Genomic DNA, 25,417 nt, shown 5'->3' on the forward strand with positions numbered 1-25,417 from the left:
GGAAGCTGGATGAGGGAAGAGGACACAGAAAGAGCTCAAAGCTTCTGCTCCGGGCCCTGGGGACCCCGCACAGGAAAGGTGTTAGCAGGGTGAGGGTGGAGGGGCTGGGGAGGGGGTGGAGGAGGAGGGAAAAGGGCAGGATGTGCACCTGCCCAGGGGAAGCTCAGAGTCCACCCTGGATTCCTGCTGTGGGCTGTCTACAGCCATGGTCCTTGACCTTCCTGCTAGGAAACCTTTTGATAATCAAATGAAAGTCATAACCCCTCTCCGGAAAAAAAAGAAGTACATGCACGCCAAACACTAAACACCACATCCAGGGGCTTGCAAACCCCAACCCCAATGTACACAGCATTCCAGGGGCTCTGGAACCTGTCCCCTAATCTTGTTTCCAGCATCCTAGTACCTTGGACCCAGCTTCGTGCCCCATTCTCTGCCTGGATGAACACAGCACGTACAGTGTCGGCTGCCAAGACTCTAACTACAGGGTCCTTTAGGGAGGTTTCAGGAAAGCGATCATCGTCCCCATGCAAGGCAAGACCAAGGATGCGGTTTTTCCCTCCCTCTTCTGCACATGCACCTCCAGACAATGGGCTTCTGTTCAGTCTGAACTGTGTTAAAACAGGTAACCTTGAAATCACACACAATGTGTTACATTTTATATTAAGGTAGGTCTGTGGGTTGATAGCTTACCAAAAATCTTCAACAACTGGTTTAAATAAAAATATTTCTAAGCAACCTAAATGTCCATCAACAGATGACTGGATAAAGAAATTGTCATGTGTACACACATACATACATACATACATACATACACACACACACACACACACACACACACACACACACACACACACAGGAATACTAGTCAGCCATAAAAAAGAATGCAATAATGCCATTTGCAGCCACATGGACAAACCTGGAGACTGTCATACTGAGTGAAGTCAGACAGAGAAAGAAAAATACATGATATCACTCACATAAGGAATCTAAAAAATGAGACAAATGAACTTATTACAAAACAGAGACAAACTCAAACTCACAAACATAGGAAACAAACTTGTGATTGCCAAGGGAGAAAGAGGGAGGGTGAACAGTTCAAGATTGGCAGATACTAACTACTGTATATAAAATAGATAAAAAACAAGGTCCTACTGTACAGTACAGGGAACTGTATTCAATACCTTGTAATAGCTTACAATGAAAAAGAATATGAAAAGTCATCTACATATAACGGAATCACTATGCTGTACACCAGAAATCAATACATTGTAACTGAATGTACTTCAATAAAATTTTTTTTAAATTTCTAGGTAATACTGATTTAACCAAGGATGATCTTAACTAGCTTCTCCTTTCCTCCCTAGAAAGTACCAGAGATAGAAGGGTGTTCTTCACTGAGTCTCCTCCTCGGGGAAGCCTGGAGGTGATGGTGGCTCCCTGGCTTGCCCCTGGGGTTCTGAGCCCCCACCTCACTCTTCCATCAGGCTGGGGCTTCCATGCTTCAACCAAAACCTCCTGGGGGGTCCCAGGTCCCAGTGGTCCCACCGACACACTTGCTTCTGATGCCCCCAAATTTCACTGCAGCCCCTACCCAAGATTTCTCAAGTTTATCAACATCCTCTACCAAATAATCAGTATCTCAATAACAGCCGGCGTTTCCCCACGGTCACTCTCCTACAATCTTCTCTGCAAACGTATTAGCATGAAACTTTCTCATATACACAAAGTAAACAAACCAGTATTTTTTAAATAACCATCCAGCGTTAAGTTACCAACATCCATCCTTGTCACTCCATGCCTGTCTTTCAAGCGATTCCCACCCCGAGGCAAAATCTCATGACTTTCCTCTGGGTTCAACCTGCCACTCTTAGACCAAAATGAGATCAATAATTTTAAATGCCTTTTCCCACCAGTAAGATGGGTCATTTTTATGTGAAGAAAGTGTATCAGGACGTGTCTTTAAAGCTCTTACTGATCAGTTGGGCCTTCGGCAGGAACACCCTTGTCCCACTGTGTCTCTATCTTGAGACTCCCGTCTGAAATAAAGCATCATTTCAGCAACAGCTATAAATTAGGCAATAAAGCTCCACAGCAAGTGTACCTGAATTATTTCAAGGCTGTAGTTCTCACCCAGGGATACCTGCACCCCTGGGGACCCTGGGTGATGCCTGGAGTTCTTTAGAAGCCAGGGCTGGGGCTCAGCACCCTGCAGTGGCCAGGACGCCCCCACAGCAGAGAATGATTATTAAACAGGAAAACATTTCTTTAAAAACGCTGAAACCCTTGATTATCACACTCTGAATCAATCAACTGGACCAGAAGCTGCAACCTCAATGTCACTACCGCTGTGTTTTCCTAAATCAACCTTTGCTTACAGAACCAGAAAACGCAGGTGAGCTCAAGCCACTCACGCCCTGAGGAGCCAGGGTGTCTAGGGTCAGGTTTACAAGAGGGAAGGGGTGCGAGCCATCCCCTCCCCGTCAACTCACCCACACCACAGGTAGTGGCACCCCCTGACGTGTTTTCAAAGAAAAGGCAGCTGAGCACAGCCAACGGGCCTGCGGGGTCTGCTCAGGCCTTGGGCTCCAACCCCAGGCCCGGGCGCGCCTGCTCAAAGGCCTGCAGAGTCGGCTACGGGTTTCTCAGCAAGAGGTCTTGGTTTTGCCTGGAAGGCCGAGGAGCTGTGGACTGAACACTTCAGGGGCAGAGGGCCCGACATTCAAGGACAGCTGCACGTTGGCAGAGCCAGGAGGTCAGTCAAGTGTCCCCTCTACAATGCGAGTCACCACACCCCACTTCCTCCTTGTGTCCGGGGTTCCCACCAGACTTCTACAAACAGTCCCACAGCGGCCTCTGGAAAGAAGTGGGGCAGGGAGGGAGGGAGGGAGGGGGCAGCTGGTAGACGGTCTGCGCTCCCCGGGCTCCTCTAGGGCGGGGTCCGACCACCGGCCCGTCTCCCACTGCTCACAGTCACAGCCGCCTGACCGACAGCAGACAGCAGTCTGCCTTACGCTGAGGGCACTGCTGGCTGGTCTCAGGGCCCAGGGACCCTGCATTTCCAGACACTCACACGGTGCCCCTCCAACCCTGGCCATGCGCGCAGCCTTCTGCAGCTGGGGACTTGCCGGGGGTGGGGCTTGCATCTCCAAGGCCCCCGGTGCTCCACTGGGGGAGCCCATCCACAGTCCAGGCCCAACCCGATGCCTGTTTCTAGGATCAGAGGGCAGGGATCAGCCTTCAGGGCAGGATGCCTGCCGCCCCCTCGCCCTGTTCTCCACTCTCCCCTGAGCTCTCAGCATGAAGCCCACCTGCCCGTGGCTCAGCACCCTTTAACCTGGGCCCACTGGGTCTCCCACCTTCAGCTTGACTCCCTCTGAGTCCCTGAAGGCTCTTCTCAAGGCCCAGCGCCACACCCCCACCCCGCGAAGGGCTCCCAGGGCTACTGTACTCGGGGTCCCACCAGAGACACTGTCACCCAGCTTCTGTCCCTCTCATGTCACCCCCTGTGCCTAGCCAGGCACGAGCCCAGCGGGCTGACTGAGAGAATGACAGACCAGTGCTTGCTGGGGGCTGTCTGCCCTGGTGATGTGGGTGCCCAGCTGCCAAGGTCCAGCCTCGTGGGACGGCGAGAGCGTGGTGGGCTCCCCTGTGACCTGGGGAGTCCAGGCAGTACCACAGCCGCCGCCCTCCCTCAAGCAGCAAACGCAGCGGTGCCGTGGAGAGACTTCACACAGTCCACTCCGCTGCCGTCCACAAGGGTGGGAACCGCACGTGTGGTGAGCATCTTCGGTGGGCCCAGCGTGGAAGCCGCAGCCGGTAAGCACGGTCCCGGAGCTCTGCGCACCCGTCCGAGCAGCGTTTACCCTCTAGCTGGGCTGCGAGCACCCGCACCGGTGAGCACAGTCTCCTAGAGCAGGCCTTGCTTTTTAAAAACAGGGAGGTGGCTTTCCAAACAGCAGTTTTACATAAGGCTGGCGTGACTAATGAAATCAATGCGCCAGAGAACACTGGCCTTCCTCACAGACCTGACCACCCCGGTTCACAGTCTGGCCCCTTGAGGACAACACCTGGCTGTTCGACAGCAGGACATCACTGGGTGCAACCACTGCGTCCAAACACTCCTTTCCTGCAAAGCCCCGGGGACTTGATAATATTGCAGGGGATGCTATGAAACCACTTCAAAATAAAGTTAAGTTTATACTCTCAGAAATAAGGGTCCTATCACCTTGTCAAGGAACATGGGCACCTAAAGACCTAAGTGGTGGGGCTGGGGAGGGGGCAGGAGCACAGAGGACCATGGCCACCCAGACCGGGGACCAGCCATCCTGAAGCTGGCTCTGCCAAAAGCCCAGGGGTTAGCGTCGGAAGACCCAGGGTGAGCACTTCTGTTGAAGAGCCATGGCTGAAGGATGGGTTCCTGGGTCCACAGGACATGGGAAACGCGCCTGCGAATGCTGGCCCGTCTGTGAGGACTCCACGGGCCGTGCACGTGGGCAGGAGGGTGTTCAAGCCCACCACCGGTTCCCCGCAAAAAGCCAGTGGGGACATTTCCGACGTGTGTGTGGTGTGAGGTGCAGTGTGAGAGGTACGGAGCCCCTGCCAACTTTCCCGGGGCCATCCGGCTGTCTCAGTATGATTTACTCACAAGCTCGTTCCCAGCACTTGGAGACACTTCCCCTTTACGTGTCACAGCGGCCAGGCCCGCACTGGGTCGCATCTCAGTTTCCTGTTCTCCCCACCAGTGGGCCCGTCTGCCCACGTCCCGCGGGGCCCTCGCTGAGAACTACGCACTCAGCAGGTCCGCATCTCTGTGGGGGCCGACCTCTCGGGCAGCTTCTTTTCCCAGAGTGATCCCATTCATTCCTGCATGTTTATTTGCAAACACTTTATGAGAATAAGTCCTTCAAGAGCTTGACTAACCCTGGGGGCTTGGGGGTGGGGCTTTGTTGCTATTTTTACTGAGACTCCATTGATTTTATAAATTAGCTTCGGGAGAACTGCCACCCTCAGGCTGCCATGTCACCCTGGCCCAGAAGCAGGGCCGTCTCACCGTTTGTCCAGCCCCACCCCAGTGCCTTTCTAGAGAATTTCAAAATACGCCTTCTACAGCTCTGCACACTGCTTAAGTTTCTTCCTACTCACTCTTGCCTTTTCTTAGCCACTGCAGATGGGGCCTTCCCTTCCCCTGCATCTGCCAGTGGGTCGGTCTGCACACGCGAAGGGAAGCAGTGCTTGCTGATCTCCTCAGCGATGGGTTACACGCAGTGAAAAGTGTGCCATTCAATCAGTCGTGACTAATTTATGTCAAGAAACAGAACATTTCCAACACCCAAAGTCCATGTGTGTCCCTTCCCATCCAGTTAAGGCTAACGATTTTTTATATTTTAATTGGATAACCTCGTTCTTTGAGAATGGGCAAAAAGAAGACAATGACCACAACCAACAACATATCCAACCGTCACCCAAGTACACACGCTCCTCTTGGTTGTGGTGGTCTCGCGCACATCTGCCGAAACTATCAGGCTGCACATCTGAAACACGTGTAGCTTACTGCCGGGAATTACACCATAATAAAGGTGTCCCAACTCAGCTCAAGGGAGGACTGTGTTCGCCTCGTCAGAGACTAAACTCGGGTTCCCCTCAGTCTGAACTAAAAATTGGCTCCGAGACGTGGAACAAGCGCCCACGTGGCACACGCGCACCGTCCTGGGCACAGAGACCCTGCAAAGAGTTTGAGCTGCTTCCCCACAGCCTCCCCCACCTACTCCGATCTGAGGGCCCCTTAGAAAGGGAAGGAGAGCAGCTCGGAGAGGGAAAGGCGGCGTGAGGGCGGGGCCGCCTGCGAGCCCGGCGTGCCATCCCCTTTAGGGCCGGACCCGCCAGGTTCCCTGCCCACAACGCGGTATCCACGAAGCAATCAGATCATTTTCTTTAAGGAAGCTATTTTATACAAACGCCAGAGCTATTAGGTGTAATATCTGAAACCATGAAAATGCTTTCCTCTGAAGCACCTAATTCAGGCTAAAGCCTGACAACGCACTGAAGCAATTTAAGAAAGATCAGGTGGCTCCTCTCCGAGAGCACAGGCAGGCCTGTGCTCCCAAGGGCCTCCTCCGGGGCTGTCGGAAAGTGCGGAGTTCACGCTGAGACCTATCCCAGTATCTCCTCTTCAAAAAGCCAGAAAAACTCCAAAGACAGGTTTTCCAGAGCTCAGAAAACGCGCCCCCACCCCGGGCCGCTCCGGGCACCCCCCGGGCCACTCCGGGCACCCCACGGAGCCTGCGCCAGGGACAGCAGTTTGGTCGTGGTCTGCAGACGCACTTAGACATGGGAAACTACAATTGTTCCAATCAACAACTTCCTCTATTGTCCTGTTTCTAATTTAAGGGTAACTGATGCCAAAACACATGACTTCCTACAATTTGCTGTGTGGACCAGCTGGCTGTAAACTTAATGTTAACAAAAAGTGAACCGCGGAGGAAGTTTTGACAGGCAACCCAAGCTTTGGTGACAGTTTAAGATTCTACGTAATGGTCACAATATTCCATAGTAGTATGACGACAAACTTCAGTGACTCACAAGTCCTGGAGGACGGCTGGGGCGGTTAACGCACGTTTGCAGTGCAGCTGATGCACGCTGGCTCCGGGCACGGCGCCCCCACCCCTGCGCGTGCGAGAGCGCAGGGCCAGGGCCCTGGAGATGCGCAGCAGCAGCTTTATGGTGCCCAGTTTTATGCACCCACCGTTTAAACACAGACATCTCTACCCTCGAAAAGCCACAACTACCAGTGTTTTCATAAAACATAGTCAACTACTACCTACGGATGACCTTGTCCAACACTGACTAGAACATCCTCTCCATCGCCACCAGCACACCTCTCCCCACTCCCTGTGACCACGGCAGAGAACCTAACCTACAGACGGCACAGAAGCCAGGGAAGCCAGACAAACAGCAACATATAAAGATCAGCTTTTGGGCCAAGAGTGAGAAAGGTATAAAATCGAATCGAACAAGGTCGAAGTATCTGTGATAGAATAGGGGGGAAGAAAGCTTTCTGGTAAAGTTACTTCCTTAAAAGCATTTAAGAAATCCCATTGGTTTCCAATATAAAATCAGTGTGTCCAGAGAAGGAGAAGACAAGCCACAGATGGGAGAAAGTACTTGTAAAAGATGCAGCTCATAAAGGAGTGTTACGCAAAATATACAAAAACCCCACAAAACTCAACAGTAAGAAAAGGGACAACTCAATTTTAAAAATGGGCTGAAGATGGGAAGACACCTCACTGAAGACTGAGACATGGCAAGTAAGCACCTGGAAGGCTGCTCCACATCACCGGTCATCAGGGGATGCAAATGAAAGCAATGAGATCCCGCTGCACACTTACTAGAACAGACAAAAGCCACCACACCAACAACACCCAGGGCTGCTGAGGATGTGGAGCAATGGGAGGGCAGGCGCTGCGGCCACTTTGGAAGACAGTTGGGCGGCTTCTTACAGAACTGAACACACTCCTACCGTACGATCCAGCAGGCGTGCTCCTTGGCGTTCACCCAAAGGAGCTGAACACTTATGTCCACACAAAAACCTGCACGTGGATGTTTATGGTAGCTTTATTCATGATGGCCAAAACTTGGAAACGACCAAGATGTCCTTCAGTAGGTGAATGATAACCTGTGGTGCATCAGTGAAATATTCTCTAGCATTAGAAAGAAGAGAGCTCTTGAGCCACGAAAAGACACGGAGAAACCTTAAATGCACAGCACTAAGCAAGAGGACAGTGTGAGAAGGCTGCCCACTGTACGACTCCAACTCTATGACATTCTGGAAAAAGGCACAACTATGGAGACAGTAGAAAAATCACTTGCCGCCAGCGGTGTGTGTGGGATGGGGGTGGGGACGAGCAGGCAGAGCACAGAGTTTCAGGGCAGGGACACTGCTCTGTATGACACTCCAGTGGTGAAGCCACGCATTATACATGTGCCCAAACCCAAGGATGTGCACCACCAAGAGCAAATCCCAGCATAGTCTCCGGTCTCTCGGGATCAGGACGTGGCCACGCAGGCTCGCCTGCTTACAAATGACCACACTGCGGGGGGATGCTGATAACCGGGGAGGCTACACACGTCTGAGGACGGGGGTAATACAGGCACTCGGTACCTGATGCTCAGTTTTGCTGCAGCGCTTAAACTATTCTAAAAAATCAAGTTTATTTTTCAAAAATGTTTTGTTCTCACATTAAAAAAATAGAAGACATAATCAAAAACATCTGAAAAGAAAGGCATTAAGAGGTGGTCACACTGGCTGCCACAACTTGGTGACCCTTTTTCACACCTGAAATTATCCAGTAAGGAACTGACCCGCCTCAAGGTTTCATGTGCGTCACCTGCAGAAGCCCAGGCTGTCTCCCGTGCTCAGTGTGCCTCTGGTCTAGGATATGTGAGATGAAGAATTACAAAATTAACACCATACATTTAAACCAGACAAGTGACACTGTGGTATCCCCAAACCACACAGCTCAGCATCCCTGTGGATCAGTGCGTGTTCTGGTCCAAGTGTCTGTGTCCCCCGGATTCACATGCTGAATTCCTAGCCCCCAAGGTGATGGATGAGGTCACGGGGCAGGGGTCTATGACTGGGATCACTGCTTATGAGACCCCAGAGGCATCCACAAACCAGGAAGCAGGGCCCCGAAGACAGAACACTAGCGACTCCTGGACTTGGGCTTTGGGAGTGCTCCGTCATGGGACACAAACTGACGGAGACACTGAAACCACGTGAACCAGGAAGGCCGAAGGAAACGCACTTAAAAATGTAGATTCCTGGGCTCCACCTGGTCCACGGACCCAGAACCCTGCGGAAGGGCCCACAGTCTGCAGGGAAACCCGCTTCCACGCCCGACCGAGCGCAAGCCGCTGGCGCAGGTCTGACGATCTGGCGTTCCGGTTCCATCGACGGCCACACCCGGTCACTCTCAAGGGTCCCAGCTGGACAGTGTGAGGCCCCGTTAGGCAGAAATGATCCAAAGCTGAACTGGGACTTAACTCTTCATAAGCCAGCCTTAGAGCATTTTGTGTCATGAGACCTCGCCAAGGACACTTCACAGACCAAACAGGACACATGTAAGACCTGACAGCCCTTTTAATTTGTGCTCCCTTGATCAGTCTGCCAAGGGGGCAGGGGAGGAAGGAGGGTGTGGGGGTGTGTGTGGGGGTGTGTGTCACATATCCTCAGTATTAAGAGACTGAATCAAAGAACTCTGGAAAGGGGCCCCAGGGGGTGAGGGGATGAAAATACTGCTACACTGTAACCAGTCCGTCTAGTTCAAGTATTTCTCAGTGGATCAGTACCCCAGCAACGGGCAGCAGCAGCCCTCTGGGGCCTCCAGCTCCTTCTCCCGACGGCCCTTCTGTTGACCACACAGCCCGGCCCCGCTCCCTGGTCCCTCTCCCAGACAGTGCCCGGGGTCTCCCTGACCAGAGGGCACCCGTCCTGAGCCAGGCTGCCCACTCCTGCAGGAGGCCGGGTCATCACGCTCACTACAGGGCTCCCCTACACCCACCGTAAGCTCTCAGAGGGGGACGCAGCCCCTTGTGTGTGTACAGGACAGAGGACCTGAGGGCGTGGCATCCTCAGAGGTGTCCCAGCCCCCACTTTTCCTTCAGGAGCCACCAGACCCGGGGGGCACCCAACACCAGCGTCTCCACCTTTCCCCCACCATGGCACTGCAGGAGGCCCGCAGCCCCTCGGCTCACAGCAGCCCACCTGGCTCCATCCACTCACTGACCGCACGGCCACGGGCAGGAGGGGCTCGGATCACGTGGGAAGTCCAGCCTCTGGCCAGCACAGGCCCCCAGATGGCTTTAAAATAATGAATTCTCAAGCTCGGGAGGCAGAGGACCAGGCTAAGCGCAATTACTTCATTAAAAAGAAAAAGCAACTTTTAGAAATCCCTCCCTTTCAGAGAGAAGAGCAGGATAATCACAGAGATCAAAGAAGAGCCATTCCTCTTCTGAACAGGAAGCAGAGACCAGTGCGTGAGTGCCAATGAGCAGTGGGCTCACTTTTTCAATGCCTTTAAACTGGCATACTGCAATTGAAGTAAACTTTCAAAACACACTCTACCTTAGAACTATTTTTAAAGTCACCACACCCCGCAGCTCACAACGTCATGTCCACACGGAATTTTGCAGGAATTACTAAACTTTAATGAGACAGGGCACAAGTCCAGCTGCTCTCAGGTGTGACCCGGGTCCTTGAAGCAGGAAATGGCGGTCAGGGTTGACATGCAGCGCCCTCCAAACCAGCCCCCACCTGCCTGTCAGGGGTCCTGGTGCCCCGTGTGACGCCAACTCAGTCCAGTGGACTCATCCCAGACCAGCTGGGAGGCTTCTGGGGTGTCTGCTTTTGCAGCGGTAAATCGTAGACCCTTAAAGGTCTCCCGCTGGCCCAGGGACTTCCTGGTCCCCCAGAACAGGAGGAGCACGACCTCTGCCTCCCACCGCCCTGGCCAGACCTCTACTGAGGCTGGAATCGGCCACGTGTGCTTGTCTCCCCACCCAATGCAAGATCTGTGACCTCAGGGGCAGCAGAGAGCACGAGGGGCCACAGAGGCCCCAGTGGACCTAGAGGACAGGGGACGTCACCGCTAAACCAGAGGCGAAGAGCTTAGCCATAGCAGGCTGTGTGCCCCCCCCCACCCCGGGCCAGCTGTGCAGCCATAGGGGACAGCATGTCGGAGACAGAGCCCTCCTGGAAGGGCACCGAGCAGCTCTGAGGACAAGGACCTTCCAGCCGGGAAGCAACTGGCCTAGTGCAGGAGGCTGACGGGTCTGCTGGGAGGATGGACTCCCTCCACTCCCGGGCCCAGGGTTTCCTCTGCCAGCACACCCAACTCCAGAAGCTACTCCCCATCCACGAAGCAAACATCAGAACTGCCAACAGAGTCACAGGCTCCCAACAATAATTTCATAGGACCTTCGGGGACAGGGAATGACTGCAGGTTCCTCGTGGTGGCAGGCCTGCCCAGACATGCGAGGACCGTGACTCCCTGGAAAAAAGCCCAGCGGGCCGGTGGCAGGGAGTGGGGGTGAGCTGAATGGAATTCACGGTGAGCCCCAGGGAGCCCCCTTCCTGCCCCCACTCTGGAAGGGGCTGGGGAAGGCTCAGGTCCCCTCCACGAGAGGGCCACCAGGGGAGCCCCGGTCAGCTCCGAGGCTGGGTGTGCACTCCACCCCGCACGGAGAGCACGCGGCATCGCGCCCCAGCGGGACTCCGGGCCACCCCTGCCCTCGTTCCCTAGGGCAGCCGACGCTCTAGACCAGCTGAAAGCACAACAGCAGGTTATAGTAAGTAGAGAGGGTCATGGAAGCCGAACCAGCAACCTCTAGGGACAGCTTACAGGACAGCAAACATCTGTAATATGGACCCCGTCAACGTGCTTCCTGTTCCACTTCCTAAAACTGCGGGGCAAGGGCTAGGACTAAAATCAAGTATCCTCTTAAACAGGTCCCATCTTCGCCCTCTACTGAAGCAAACTTACCTACGTGTGAAGGAGGGTAAGATCCAGCATCCAACACTCAGAAAGCTCGCTTAGGAGGAAATTACTCGGAAACAGGGACAAACCGCCCCCCAGAGTAAACCCTCTGCAACGTCTGCCTTCTGCTAAAACAGAGGCCTGCTCACGTGACTCCTCACCTCCGCCCTTCACATGGTTTTCCTTCAACTGCACGATCAGGTGAGCAGGAGGTTGTATTTTTTTAATTAAAAAGCTGTGAGGTTTGTCTTTCCCCTCCCCTTCTTCTAAAGGCTCCTCGCACCGATTTGCTAGATTAAGCTGCTCGGGTCAGAATGAAGCTTTGGCTACCATGGAAACAGCAACAAGCCTCTCGCCGGTGCAGCTCCTAGAATCCCGGCTAGCCCAGGAAAACTGAGCTGCGGGATCACCTAAAATGCCAAGTGAGCAGCCGCGGCCCGCAGTTCTCGGACAGGCTGGTATTTCTCTGAACTTCTAATTAATTACTTCAGCTAAGGCACAGGGCCAGGCAGCGGAGGACTCAACCTCTCTGTCCCTGACAGGGAGACGGAGGCAGGTCGCCAGCTGCCTGAGGACACTTGTAACAACCAAATGGTATTAACAAATGAAAATAAAGATTCCTCACATTACACACGTATAATCAAGAACTGACCTCAAAGACAGGGGCATAATTAAGGGCTACCACTAAAGACTGCCGAGATGTAGTGAAACCTTCTGACGGTACTTACAGCATATGTAATGCCCAGTCAAAGCAGCTCCCAGAGTCCCAGTTTATCCTAAGGCAAGAAAGGACGCAATGCTACAAAAGTAAGATCTGGAAACAAATTAACTGTCTAACAATATGGAATTATTTGAAATACGGTCCATGTGTCAGGTAAACACAAAATGTCACTGTTTTTACAGAGAAGTATGAAATATACTTGAGGAATGTTAAAATCAAAACTGTTTTTTAAAAAAAAACTAACTTTTTGGTGAAAGAAGAGAACTTACACACGGCATTAGCCTGGGGTTGAATTCATCTTTACGCTCTAGGACCATAACCCAGCATTCTGCATCCCTCCCTGATTGCACACCTGAGCCAGGCTGAGGCTCACTGACCTGCAGAGATGGATGAGTCAGGTCTGCGCAATTACAGGACAGTGCGGCCCCTGTGAGCTGCCAAGAACGTACTCAGAGCCACACTGTAGACTTGTGAACTCCACACCCTTGTCAGCTCCCTACTGTCTCATGGCCCCTTTACGTCAACTACAGGAGGAAGCCGTGGTCCAGGACAGTCCCCGCTGGGAGCCCCATCCGCAGGCAGGCTGCAGGTGGGGGACGGACGAGGGGGCAAGGCAGCCACTTCCTATGTCCACTCCACCTCAGCTCAGGGCACCCACTGGAGCACCCAGGACAACTCCTGCCTGGTCAGAGGGGCAAGAGGGAGTTTTCTCAATGGCATAAATCAGACTAGGAGCTCACGGAATCTGTCCTCCCCCCTCTTCAGAGTAGCCCTTAACCTGGAGGTCTCCCAACATTCTGTGAAGAAACCCAATTCGGTACCTGAACGACTAATCCTCCCCCTACCTGGAAAAGTCACCAATGCAGAACCAGCACCCGTGGCAGGTCCACTTAGAGCTGGTGCAGACTTGGTTACCAAGAACACCAAGAACCATCTCAGAAGCTTCCCCCATCTGACAGCAGCATCAAAGTGGCTCCAGACTTGCTCAGTTACCTACCCAGGAACGCAGCAGATCCTCCCCAGCGTTCTGGTACCTGGAGGCTACTCCTCCCTCCGGTGTCCCAGCGTGGACTGGACTCAGCGGTGACTGGTTTCTAATCACGATCACAGGGCTTTTCATTCAGCAGCACTTACAGCTCCTCCTGGAGCTCAGATTTCAGTCTGCTTTTCTAGCCTTCTCCTAGCTGGACCTCCATTTGCTTTGTGTATCACAGATTCTCCCACAATGCACTGAACCCAGGGGTACTCACCACCGGCCTCGACAACCACGCCCACCGAGGAGAAACAGGAGTCAACTCTTTCCTCTTCTCTGCAGGACAAAACAGAAAGGCCCTGCACCAAGGTCTGAAGCAGGTCCTCCTGGGACTGAGAAACTCTGCTTCTTGTTTGGGGGATGTACAGCACCTTCCTCCGCCAGCGGCCAAGATGGTGCCCGACTTCCCAGGCCAAAGGCCTCATTTGGGTTTCTCAGCTGCAAACTCCTAGGGGCACCTTTCCCATTCATTAATCTGTGGGTACTGATGTCCCCCTGGCCTAAAGCACTGCCCTCCACAACCAGATTCCTGTGTGTGCGCCAGCAGAAATGCAGCCTCCAGCCAGCACTGAGAACACAGCCGAAGACACAACCCTGGGAAACAGGGTCTGCGCCGGACAGGAGGCCAGAATTCCCAGGCACCTGCCATCCAGGTGAGCGTGGGTGTAAGGGCTAGACGGTTCCACCACACCTGACACAATGGTCAGAAGTACATATGTCGCCTTCTGCAGGATGACACCCACACCACGCTGTGTGGGTCCACACAGGGCCTGACGAACGTGGCTACAGCTCTTTCCTTTCACCATTCTGGGAGACCAGCCAGCTCCAGCCAGCTCCCCGCCTGGGCGCCTCACGCTGATGCGAGTGAAATGGTGCCTAGGACGCAGAGACGATCGGGCCCCAGGTAAGACCATGAACACAGAGTGACCACCGACCTCCCCCAAAGAGCAGCATCTCGCCACAAAGCCCGGCCAAAGTTCAGGAGCATGAAGCACAAGAGTCTTTAAAACTGGGGAAGCAATTAAAATCAAGCTGCTCGGGCACAATGGAGCCCTCAGATACACACAGTACATTTAACTTATGTAAACTCAACGTGACAGCATGACCTGGACGTGTATCACAGACACCACGTGTGCCAAGACGGATGGGAGCAGAACACATCAGACCTCACCTCTACTGGAAGCAAACGATAATTCACTTAAAACTCATTGCCTTTACTTAATTATGTATTTATTCCACTTACTGAAACACAGTTGGTTTACCATGTGTCGCTTCCTGGTGGCCAGCATGTTTCAGACATACATATGTTCATTTTCGTATTCTTTTTCATTACAGGTCACTACAAGATACTGAATATAGTAAGTCACTGCTTTTAAACACTACACTTCCCATCCAAAAGTCAGTCACACACCCCTCTGCGTTGCCCTCGGGTCAGCCCGGCCCGCGGCTGACATTCCGACAGTCCCAACACCAGAGGGGAGTGCTTTCCACCGCTCAGCAACAGGCGCTAAGTTTGTGAACACACAGCACTGACCACAGGAGCTTCCTAACTACGATGAATTTTCAGGTGCATTAAAAATGTTTGTAAGGGGTACAGAGCTTCCACTGGGGAAGACAGAAGAGTTCTGGAGATGGATGGTGGCGACGGCTGTACAACACTGTGAATGTGCACTTAATGCCACTGAAATGCACCCTTATAAATGGTTGAAATGGTAAGTTTTACGTTAGGTATATTTTACCATGATAAAAAGTAAATAAATGTTATATGCGAGACCTATCTAGAAAATGACCTGGGAAAGTTACGTTAGGCAAGAAAGTGAGTTTTCCCCCCTGGAGGAACTCAGTTCATCCCCCCAACAATTCAGCCAACCACCCATATTTTAAACACAGATTTTGAGACCCACGAGGACACTGGGGCATAGACAGGGATGAACACCTGTGTGGCTGTGTGGGGACGGCAGGAAGACACTGCCTCCGGCCCCGCTTAGGCCACGTGCAGCTCAGGGGGCGAGTCAGGAGAGAGGGACAGAGACAGAGACACGGAGAGACAGAGACAGACAGAGACAAAGGAGGAGCAGTGAGTCAGCAGGGCAGAGCCAGCTGGCCCAGGAGGAAGAGCTAGTCCTGACTGAGGTCTCATCGGGCACAGACGCAACTCCACCAGCTTGGCGGGGGTGGGGGGGGGGCCCTGGACCTTGCTGAGCGCCCGCACTCAGGCAGGGCCACCTGGCTGGTCTGATGGCCCCCCCCCCGCCTGCTCTGCCCCCCGTGGGGCCCAGCCCCACACCCTCACGGGGGGGAGGGGGGGCCCAGTCCCTGGTAAACTTTAACTCACTTTCCGGACCTCCTGCTCCAGTTTTCACTGCCGCCCAATCAGCCATGCCGAGTCCCCAAGTCTGTCCTGGTGCACAAGCTGCGGGGATCTCCTCCCGGCCTCGACAGGCACTGTCCTCACCCCCTCCTCCCACCCCCAACACTTGTTCCAGGGCCACCTCTTATCCACCCAGTCAAGAGTCAGGGGGGCGGCCACACATAGGAAACCGATTCTGGAGAAGCCCCAGGAAGCGGCTCCTTTTACTGGACAGTAACATCCTCAAGAAAGGTCTCTATTGGAAAACTTTTTTAAGGACTAAGTTCCCCATCAGTGTATTTTCCTTTAGACCTGAAACCTCCCGACTGCACATAAGTAATACCGTCTACCGCAGGTTGTGATTTGTATCGCTTTTCCTTTCTGACACTCTGTTAAGTCTTTGAAGACTGCGTGGTGAGGCCAGTTTTTCCCCTGGAAGGAAGCATCTCTACTTCCAAAGGGACAATTCATAAAAAGCCAGGGCTCCAAGCGCAGCAGTCCGAATTCCTGAAAAGCCTGCCAATCACGGAATGAGTAACACCTGAATGTATTACAAATCCGCTCGGGGTGCCAAGTCTCCCCTCTCCCAGCACATGCCAAACGCCTGCCAGTAACAAACAAAACACACATGGATAAAGACCTCTTCACAAGAACAGCCAACACAATTTCATCTGTTAACAAAAACTAACTGTTGCATTAAAGGTTGCAAGTTCAGACACAATCTGGTTATTGTAAGCACTGCCTCAGTTTATCAATGTAACAATGACTCTCTTTCAAAGACTGATAAAGCTCTCGGCAAATAACCGCCCTCCAGCATTTTTAAGATACTTCGCAGGATAAATATTAGCTTGGGACTTGCCTACAGGAGAAGTGAAAGCTGCCCAAGAAGCAGTTTTATGAAGAAAAAAAGAAGGAACAGCAGCAGCTGGAAGGGAGCGAGCCTCCGGGCCCTGGTCCCCCACGGTCCCTGGTCCCTGCCTACCCGTCCTGGGGCCGCCCCGCAGGGGGGCAGGGCACCAGGCACTCAGCAAGTACAACAGCCTGGCAAACAGAAAGAACTGGAAAATGGAGTTAATTAAAAGGAGAGATTTTAAGATGATTGCTGGGATGAAAGCAAACGAGGAGCGTTACAGCTGAAATCTGATTAAATTTGGTTTAACTTCAGCAGCCTGGGTGACCAAAGGCAGACGGCGAGGGGAAGGCGGGCTGGCGGGGTGTGCAGGGTGCTCCCATGACCAGCTTCAGACACTACTCACCCTGACTTCACCTGGGGGATCTTTTCAAGTTTAATGCATGAGCCTGCAACTCAGCAGGAACTGGATGCAAACACACAACTGCAGGCACGGCTCAGCGCCAAGGGGGCCAGAAAGGCTCCAGGACAAGCGGGCAGCCGGGGCGTGGCAGGAGAAAGAAGGCTCAGCTGGGGTCCTGCAGGCCTTGACCCTGAATCCTCCATCTTCAGAGGCCAGGCTCCCTCCTCCTCCCCACATTCCTTCTGAGACAAAGCATGCAAGCTGAAGGGTGTCAGCACTCTGCCAGTGAGCCTGCACCGTCCTGGAAACAGGCTGGGCTTCCCAGCCAGAGGCGGGAAAAGGTGCAGCCCAGTAGGCGCCAAGCCTGAACCACGAGCGCATCTCTGTTAACAGCTGGGACTCGGACACTCGGCCCTGCGCTTCCCCCCTGGAGATGAGGCAACACCCACACACGGTCCTGGGGACGGAATGACGCGGATGACTGTGTGCAACAGGCTCATGAGGTCCTGAGCTCGGGAGCAGAACGGGCAGCCTCTGGTCACATTCGGGTAAGACAGTGCTGCAAACTCCCCGTGAATCGAACGCCCTGTTCAGCTCCAGCACAGAGCATGCAGTGTTCAGGTGCTTTGTCCCAAGGAGACAAACTACCGAAACAATGGGGAACCATCAAACAGAATTTAAGTTACTGAACGTGGCCTCACTTCTGAATGGCCCAGAAGAATGAAAGAGTAGTCTAGTAATGATGGTATCATCAGTTTTATGAGGATTTTTACCCAGAGTTGTCACTAAAAAAGATAAATTTTCATTAGAAGAACAAAAATTTAGCTTAAGTGTTCTACTCAGTTATCCGAACCCAGTGCAGCCTGCTCTCTCTGTAATGAAGGCGCAGGGCCCCTGACCCACAACCTCACCTCCAACTTCTGCCCAGCACCTGGCCCACCACTAGGATGACCAGCAAGGACTAGGGTGTCAGCTAGGTGCACGGGAGCGCTGGTGAGCGGGAGCGTAGAGAGCAGGGGCCTGTCCAGAGGCCCGAGGGGCGTGCGGGCAACGCGACATCTCGGGGAGGGTTTCCCTCTGACCCTCCCACCCCGACTCCTAGGTGTCCTGAAAGGAAGGACCCTGGCCTAGACCCCAAGGTAGCACGTGTCCAGGCTGCCCGCCCGCCAGGAGCCACGCAGGGGACAGAGCTGGAGGTTTTCAGCAGGAGCAGGACGGTTCACTCACTCCATGAATAGTGCTGTCCGCCTGGCACTTTCCAGTGACGGTGACCATGGGGCCCACCCTGTCCCTTCAGAGACACCCACGAGTGGACAGGCCAGTACAGCCCAGCAGACAAGCCTGGAAGGGCAGACCTGCTGACCAGCAGTCCCCAGGCAGACCTAAGGTGGAGGACAGGGAGGGGCTGGAACTTAAACTGACCCAGGTGGGTCGTGGGGCTTCCAGGAGTCTGGAGCAAGTGTGAGCACTGAAGTGGAACTCCTGTGGGAACAGGCAAGCATTCGCAAGGACCAGGCTCCAGGCCACAGGCGGGGGGCGGGGGGGGCACCCCCCCCGAGGAGGAATGGGGTGGGGAGGCCTGGGCGCTGGCAGTGACGTGGAGCAGAGCTGCCCCGACGCCGGCTCCTCCGGGCCTCCCAGGTGCCCCTTGCAGGACTTCCTCAAAGTTCTGAACACTGGCTGTCTGTCCTGAGTGGGCCTGAACAGAACAGACTCACAAGCAGTCTGCGCTGCATGTTTGCCTGTCTTGACGAGAAGAATCCACACATGTGCTCCACTCCGCCACTGAGACCACTGACAATCCCTTTAGCTGCTCAGGCCGCCCTGCCTCCACACAGAGCCCTGCCCCCACTGGCGGCAGCTTCCCCAGCCAGCTCCTCCTTTCCCCCCGCTGGTTCTAGAGGGCCCTTGCTACTTTGTCCCCAGCAGATGCAGGCCAGGACCCGAGGGCCACTGGGGACAGTCTGTCTCCAATCAGCCCACCCCCCACACCGTCCCTCTGCTGCTCCTCTGCCTCCCTTGCCCTCCAAAGGAGACAACCTCAGCCTTCACCGCCCAAGGCCCAGGCTGCACGCAACAGACGACCTCCAGGAAGTGAACCACTTTCCCCGCGGAGGCAGCTATGCCTTTAAGATTTGGAACAATGTCACTGGAATCTGCTCTGTCCCCTTAGTGCCTGAACAAGTGGCCGCAGGTCAAGGGGCCTGCACTGGTCCCCTTCCCTCCTACAGCTCCAAGGCCACGTCTCATTGGGTGCCCGGCAGTGGGACAGGCTGCATAAGGCCAGATGGAGAGGTGGCACATCTCAGCAGGGCCTCACACCCAGCACAGTGAGACAGAGCAGATCCTCAGCCAGCCTCTGTGAGAGCCTGGGGCCTGGTGGCCAGCAGGTGCTTCTGGCTGGGCTGCAGGGACAGGAAAGCACTGGTGAGCCACTCTAGCACCTTATTGTGCAGCTTGCCACATCTGACACCGAAAGCCTCTTCTACTCCAAGCCCACAACCTCACCACCAAATGACCCCCACAATCTGAGTTGTATGCAGAGCCTTTCGGGGGAGGGAGGTCTGAGCCTAGGACCCCCAAGGACACCAAGAGCCTCCGTGCTGAGGAAGGCTGGGGTGGGGGCGCACATAGCACCCCTCTCCATGGGGAGCCAGCAGCAGCCCGCCTCCACGCCGGCAGAGGTCTAACGGCACAGGCAGCTTCCCTCCCAGCCACGAGGTTACAGGCCTCCCTGCGGCCTCCAGTCCAGAGCCCTGGGACGGACGGGAGAGGCAGGCAGAATGGAGGACAAGCGAGGAAGCTCTTGGCCCTGCAGCCTAGAATGTCTCGACTTCTCCAGAAATTCCAGGCATCAGCTCCCAACTCTGCCTACATTTTCAGGGCGATCCCAGGAGCCCACCAGACAGAGGACAGCGAAGGGGCTCCGGTCATCCAAGCACACAGCTTAAAGGCACAGAAGACAGGTGGCAACACGGACTCAGGCTAGGACTCCAGTCTAGACCCAACGGCCGAGCGATTACCAACCCCGAAGGCGGCACGAGGGCACGGCTCCCAGAACTTCACAGGGCGTTTCAGCACCACAGTCCCACAGCCCAAGCCCAGCACATGTGTGTCTAAGCAAGGGAGGGCCTCACAAATGTGCTGCTTTGGACACATCCCAGTTAACAAAGTTAAGGAAGTGAGACAGGGGATGTCTCCGTGTGACCGTCATAGCACGGACCTGCCTTAACAACGGCTACAGTCACATTTCTTTTCACTGGCTTCTGCCTTTGCTTTGTCCTGAGATTTAGTGACGACAGTGACCTTCCACAGCTCAACAATGAAGACGCTGAGGTCTGTGGTCTACAAAGAAGAGTCCCAGAAGGGAGCTCGCAGGCACGGGGGAAGCTGGGTGGCATGGAGTGCGCACCCTGAGGAGGCCGGCAGGCCGGTCAGCCGCAGGATGAGAGGGGCAGGTGCTTGGAAGCGGGTGGAGGGGCCCGGGCCTCCCAGGGCCCAGCCCCGCCATCTCGGGATGGAAAGTTGGCCAGGGCTGGCGAGGACGTCTAGTGTCTATAAAAATGTTCCTCCCAGGGGAGCCTCTGGAAACAGAAACTCCAAGATACTTTCATTCTTTTCCTTATTTGCCACTCTGAAAAATAAGCCGTTCTTCCCATTCTGAAATGGAATACGAGTCAAAACCTTCTACAGTAAATGGTGACCCAGAGAGAAAGGGCGCTAGATCCAAAATATTTCTCGTTTGGCCAGTGGCCCAAAGTAACTCTATTCTGTTTATTTGGTTTCTCCCCTGGGAGAGAAAAACCTAATCCAATAGCAAGTCAGCCATATTCACCCACATCTCGTAAAGAGGCTTCGGGGCAGGCAGGTTCTCGCTCCCTCTGGTGGGTCCTCCTGGGTGCTGGCCACCCCCCGGCCTAGGGACTCTTCCCTGTCCCCACGTGGCCAAGGTCGAAGAAACTAAGTGCCCACTTAGCTGCACCTGTCCCGAGCGTCCGCCCCACCCCAGCCCCCAGCAAGGTTGACTCCGGAGAATGGTGACGGGAAAGGCCTGAGCAGAACCAGACCCAGGGCTGAGAAGGGGGCTCAGGGTCGCCTGGCTCCACATGGGCTTTCGTCCAGAAGGAGATGTCGGTCCCGCCTGCACCACAGGTCCTCGCCCTGTCATCTTCTGCAACTTCGGCCGCTGGGATAAAAACCAACACCCAGCATCTCAACAGGCTTTCCTGGGTCCCAGCACCTCAAAGGCCTCTGCTTACTGCTCCAAGCTCTGAGCCAAGGCCTCCTGCCCTGGCAGGACCTAGCCTGGGCTGCAATGTAGACAGTTCCCCACGTCTGTTCAACCTCCTCTAAAGCATCGCTGAATCCCCACTTTGGGAAGACAGGCCCTTTTCTGCAGAAGGACCCACTTCAGAAGACTGGACACACTCCCAGTGTGTAAATCCCACCCAAGCAGCCTGCCTCAAACAGACGGGTCTTCAAGACTCCTGGGAGGTCTGCACCCTCTCAGTGCACACCTGCTCCCACCTTCATGGAAGACATCTCCCGAGGAGGTGCACGCCCCGCTCAGGAAGACACCTCCCCAGAAACAAGACCAACGAGGTGAGAAGGGAAAGTGGAGCCCAGATGCCCTGCGGAGGCCCACGACAGAGGCTGGCACAAAAGCCTGAAGGCGCAGAGCAAGGAGAAGGAAAGTGCACAGGTTTGCACACACTTCCTGAGGCCTACCCCCAATGGGGAGGCTCTGCACGCCCTGGAGGTACGCAAACACGAGATTTTAGTGTTTCCCCAGACAATCCCTGAAGATGAGAGAGCACGAGTTTTAGCAACGACTCCAGATGAAGCATCCGCAATGCTTCTAGGACCAGTGAGGGTGCTTTTCGCCCTCTGACATCAGTCTACCAGCTGAGTGTCCACAAGACACTGCTTTGCAGGACACACCCAAGGCCAGCAGCACGAAGGGGCAGGGCAGGGGGGCACGTGGAAGGAGGGCGATAGGGGGCGGGCTCTGGGCCCATGGAGTCCCTGGGGGCTCCCCCCTGACACTATGTGCACGGCTTGGGGGTGACAACATGCTGGCTTAGGTGAGCTAATACCCACTAGGGGGCCCCAATCAGGCCCACCCTCCTGGGCTTCTCCTGGGCAGGAGCTGCCTCAAAGGCACAGGGGAGGCAGGCCTGGCTGCAGCCCTTTGGGAGCCCCTGCGCTGGGGCTCCAACATCTCCACCTGTGCCTGCCCCCCGTCCCTGGGGGAGGCGGGGGCCTGAGCTCATGGTCCCTCTTGCTTCCAATTCCGTGCTAGAAAGATGGGATCAGGACAAGGCGAGGAGGAACCACAGCGCCTGCGCAGTGGTGGCCTCCCCGTGCACGCACTGGAAACAGGCCAAGGAGGGCGCAGTAAGCACTTACCTCACTGCGCCTTTAAATACATCCCCTACCTAAACCATCTTAAATCCTTTCCAGAAGAAGGTGAGTGTAAGCAGTTACGCTCAAAGCCATCGAGGTACAAGGGACACAGCAACCTGCATCAGTCTGCACTGTCCCCAGAAGCCTGGCCACGACCCCCGACCCCGCGGGCAGTCCGTCTCCCGTCTTCCTTCTCCGCAGTCTGCCAGGAGACTGTCCTGCGGCCCTCTTACCCACAGACCTCCCCACAACACTGCCGTCTTCTGTCTCAGGCACACCTTCCCCCGACAAAACAGAAGTATCCAACCCTCCCGAACCACCTACACCCGCGTGAAGGCAGCCAAAGTAATGTAACCATCCCGTCCGCTGCAGGGGGTGGGGTGTCCTTCACCGTCTGCCGAGGGGCTCTGCCTTCAGTCTCTATATGGGCACTATGAATGTCAAAGGCACGGCAGACCAGGACCCGAGGCCGCTGACCCTAAGGAAGCTGTTGACCTCTCCAGGCCGGGAGCACAAGGCAGGGTGTGAGCACTGGCCCTCCTCTCCCACTTCCCCAAGCTCTGATCTGACCATTTAAGACCATGCACCAAGGGCACCCTCATCACAGGAGACAGGCCTGCAGGGTGGCAGGAAGCCTGTAATAGACACATTATAAACTCAGCACACCTCACTCTCCCTTCAAGACTAATTTTAACAGGGAGAAGACATAACCGCAGCTACAAACCTTCCCTTGCGGATATAATTTACAGCATCATGACTCAGCTGCCCTGATGGCCTGACAGGTGAGATCACCTGGCTGCGTAATGGCATAGTCATGAGGGAGCCGCATCTGGCGGGGGAAGGAGAGCGGCTTTAGCACCCAATCCCCGCCCCAGGGACCACCCTCCTGGGCTTCCCTCCCCCAAGGCCCTCTGAGCCCCTCCACCGGCCTGGCCCCCCTGTTAACCCTTCACAGCACGTCTGCAGTTCCCATTTCCTCCTGGGGAGCATTTCCATGGTCACGATAGCCCAGCTGGCTGAACCACCAATTAAACACAGTTGACTACAAATAGAAAAATTATGTATTCGGTTAAAGAGGTTATTTCTTTGGGGCATCTGGTAAGTCTATCAAGAAAAAAATTCAGGCCATAAAAGGGTCACTGTACCACCTCTCACCACACCACCTCCTCCAGGGCTGCAGCAGGCTCCCTGATGGGCCAAAGGCCACTGGGCTGGGGGCTCAGGCAGGCAGCCAGGGGGACCCTTAGCAGCCCCAGCACCTGCAGGCACCAGTGGACCACTGGCCCCAGGCCTCCCAGGGCACAGTCCCCGAGGGAGCCCCACGTGGGGACGAGCTGGGGGCCCCTCTGCTCTCACATTGCTCCCACCCACTCTGGGTCCCGCCGGGGCCCCTCCCAGCCTGCTTCCAGAATTCCAACCCTCCCAACTGGATCTCAGCCTCTGCTTCTAAGCAGGCCAGCCACTCCCTTGCCCCAGCTCTAAGCCGGTCCCCCAACCCCAGCACCAGGGACCCAGCCCCCACACACAAGGAACCCACAGGCAGTGAGTACGGCCACCAGAACCACCTGCTCTAGTGGCATCTCCTTCTGTTCACAACCCTCCCAGATTCCACGGCCCCTGCCAGACAGGCAGCCAAACGTGCTGCTCCGGCCCAGCGGTCAGCACCCCTGCCAGCCTCGCCCAGAGCTGCCTCCCTCTGCCCCAGCCCGGCCCGGCCCGAAACTCTTGCAGGTTGAGGTGCTGGCTCTGCCCCGCCACGAAGGCATGCACTCCAGCATCCAACACAGGATGCACTGCCCCCATCGGGGAGGTCCAATTTCCCCCACTGGAGCTCACCACTCCCTCTCGGGAACTGCAGCATCTCTGTGTAGTACTGAATCTTTAGCTGCTCCATGTGGGTGTGTAATTGTAGCCGAAAGTCTGAAAGTACTTCCTGTGAGCCAATGACTATTCTAGCTGCTGTGCATATATTAACTCACTCACAGCTTGCAACAGTCCACTGTGGTGAATACTAGTTTTAGCCCCAATTTACAGATGAGAAAACTGAGACCCTAGGCCACTTGCTCAGAAGATGCAGGATTAGAAGTGCTGGGCCCACGGTGCTGCCTCCCCGCGCTGGCGAGAGACCGGGGGGAGGCAGGAGCCTGCATCCTCCTTGTCCAAAGAGGTCAGGCAGGCAGCTGGACACAAGCATCTAGAACTCTTGCTCACGGGGCGGACAGGCAGCAGGTGCACGCCCACTGTGGAAACGTGGCCTGTGAAGGAGCAGAGCCCCAGGTGGCTGCGGGGGGGTGGGGGGTGGGGGCAAGAGACGGCTGTGCTTGTTCCTTTCAAGGAAGAAATTAAAACCAGGTCTCATCAAAATTCTCAGGTACCACAAGCTTTACTTCACCCTTCACACACAACAGACAACCACCAGAGTGACACCTGCAGTCGCAGGGATGTGACTGGACCCGTGGCTTCCCACTCAGGTGGGACTAATCGCTAGGGCTGCAGACGGGGTGACAGACACTGAGAAGCACCACAGCTGGAGGGCTCTCTGCACCTGAAGAGCACGGCGACACCATTCTGTGAGTGGGTGGGACTCCAGGTTCTTCTTGGCTTAGAGGAGTGGGGCTGGAAAGGATCTCACATCCTGGCCAGAGAGGAACTCAGTGGCCCCCAACCAGACCTGCGGGGCCCCAGGGGCCGCTGCCTCTGCAGAGGGGCCTGGAGGAAGTCCTTGGCCCTCCTGCTCGCCCAGGGAAACAGACTCGGGGCAAAGCAGGCCCTCCGCTGACCCTCCCATTCCTGAGTCAGGAGTCAGCCAAGCACCCCTCTGCCCAGCCGGCCCAGGGGACGCCTGGCACTGCAGCTTCAGGCCCTCCACCACAGCCCTGCAAGACACGCTGTCCCTCATGTCATCAGTGGAAACGAGCTGGTGAGGGTCGGACAGCTAGACACGACATCCCCCCAAAGAACACTCAGTAAGGGAAATACGCATCATGGTATAAGACTATGCGTTAGACGCCTTGCATGTGTGTAACTGCGAGCATCACACGTAGTATGCCACACTTTGTAGTTAAGTAGACATTATATATGACTTACCATAACATAACACACATACATATGACGGATTCC

The 25,417-nt window shown here is 55.0% G+C and overlaps 1 protein-coding gene across 3 annotated transcripts in view; it reads right to left on the minus strand.

Annotated features, from left to right (window-relative positions):
* SLC45A4 (solute carrier family 45 member 4) overlaps window positions 1-25,417 on the minus strand; it is a 70,194-nt gene that overhangs the window by 30,329 nt on the left and 14,448 nt on the right. The gene's annotated exons all lie outside the window — the stretch shown is intronic.

This window comes from Camelus bactrianus, chromosome 25 (assembly GCF_048773025.1).
Source record: "Camelus bactrianus isolate YW-2024 breed Bactrian camel chromosome 25, ASM4877302v1, whole genome shotgun sequence".
NCBI lineage: Eukaryota > Metazoa > Chordata > Mammalia > Artiodactyla > Camelidae > Camelus > Camelus bactrianus.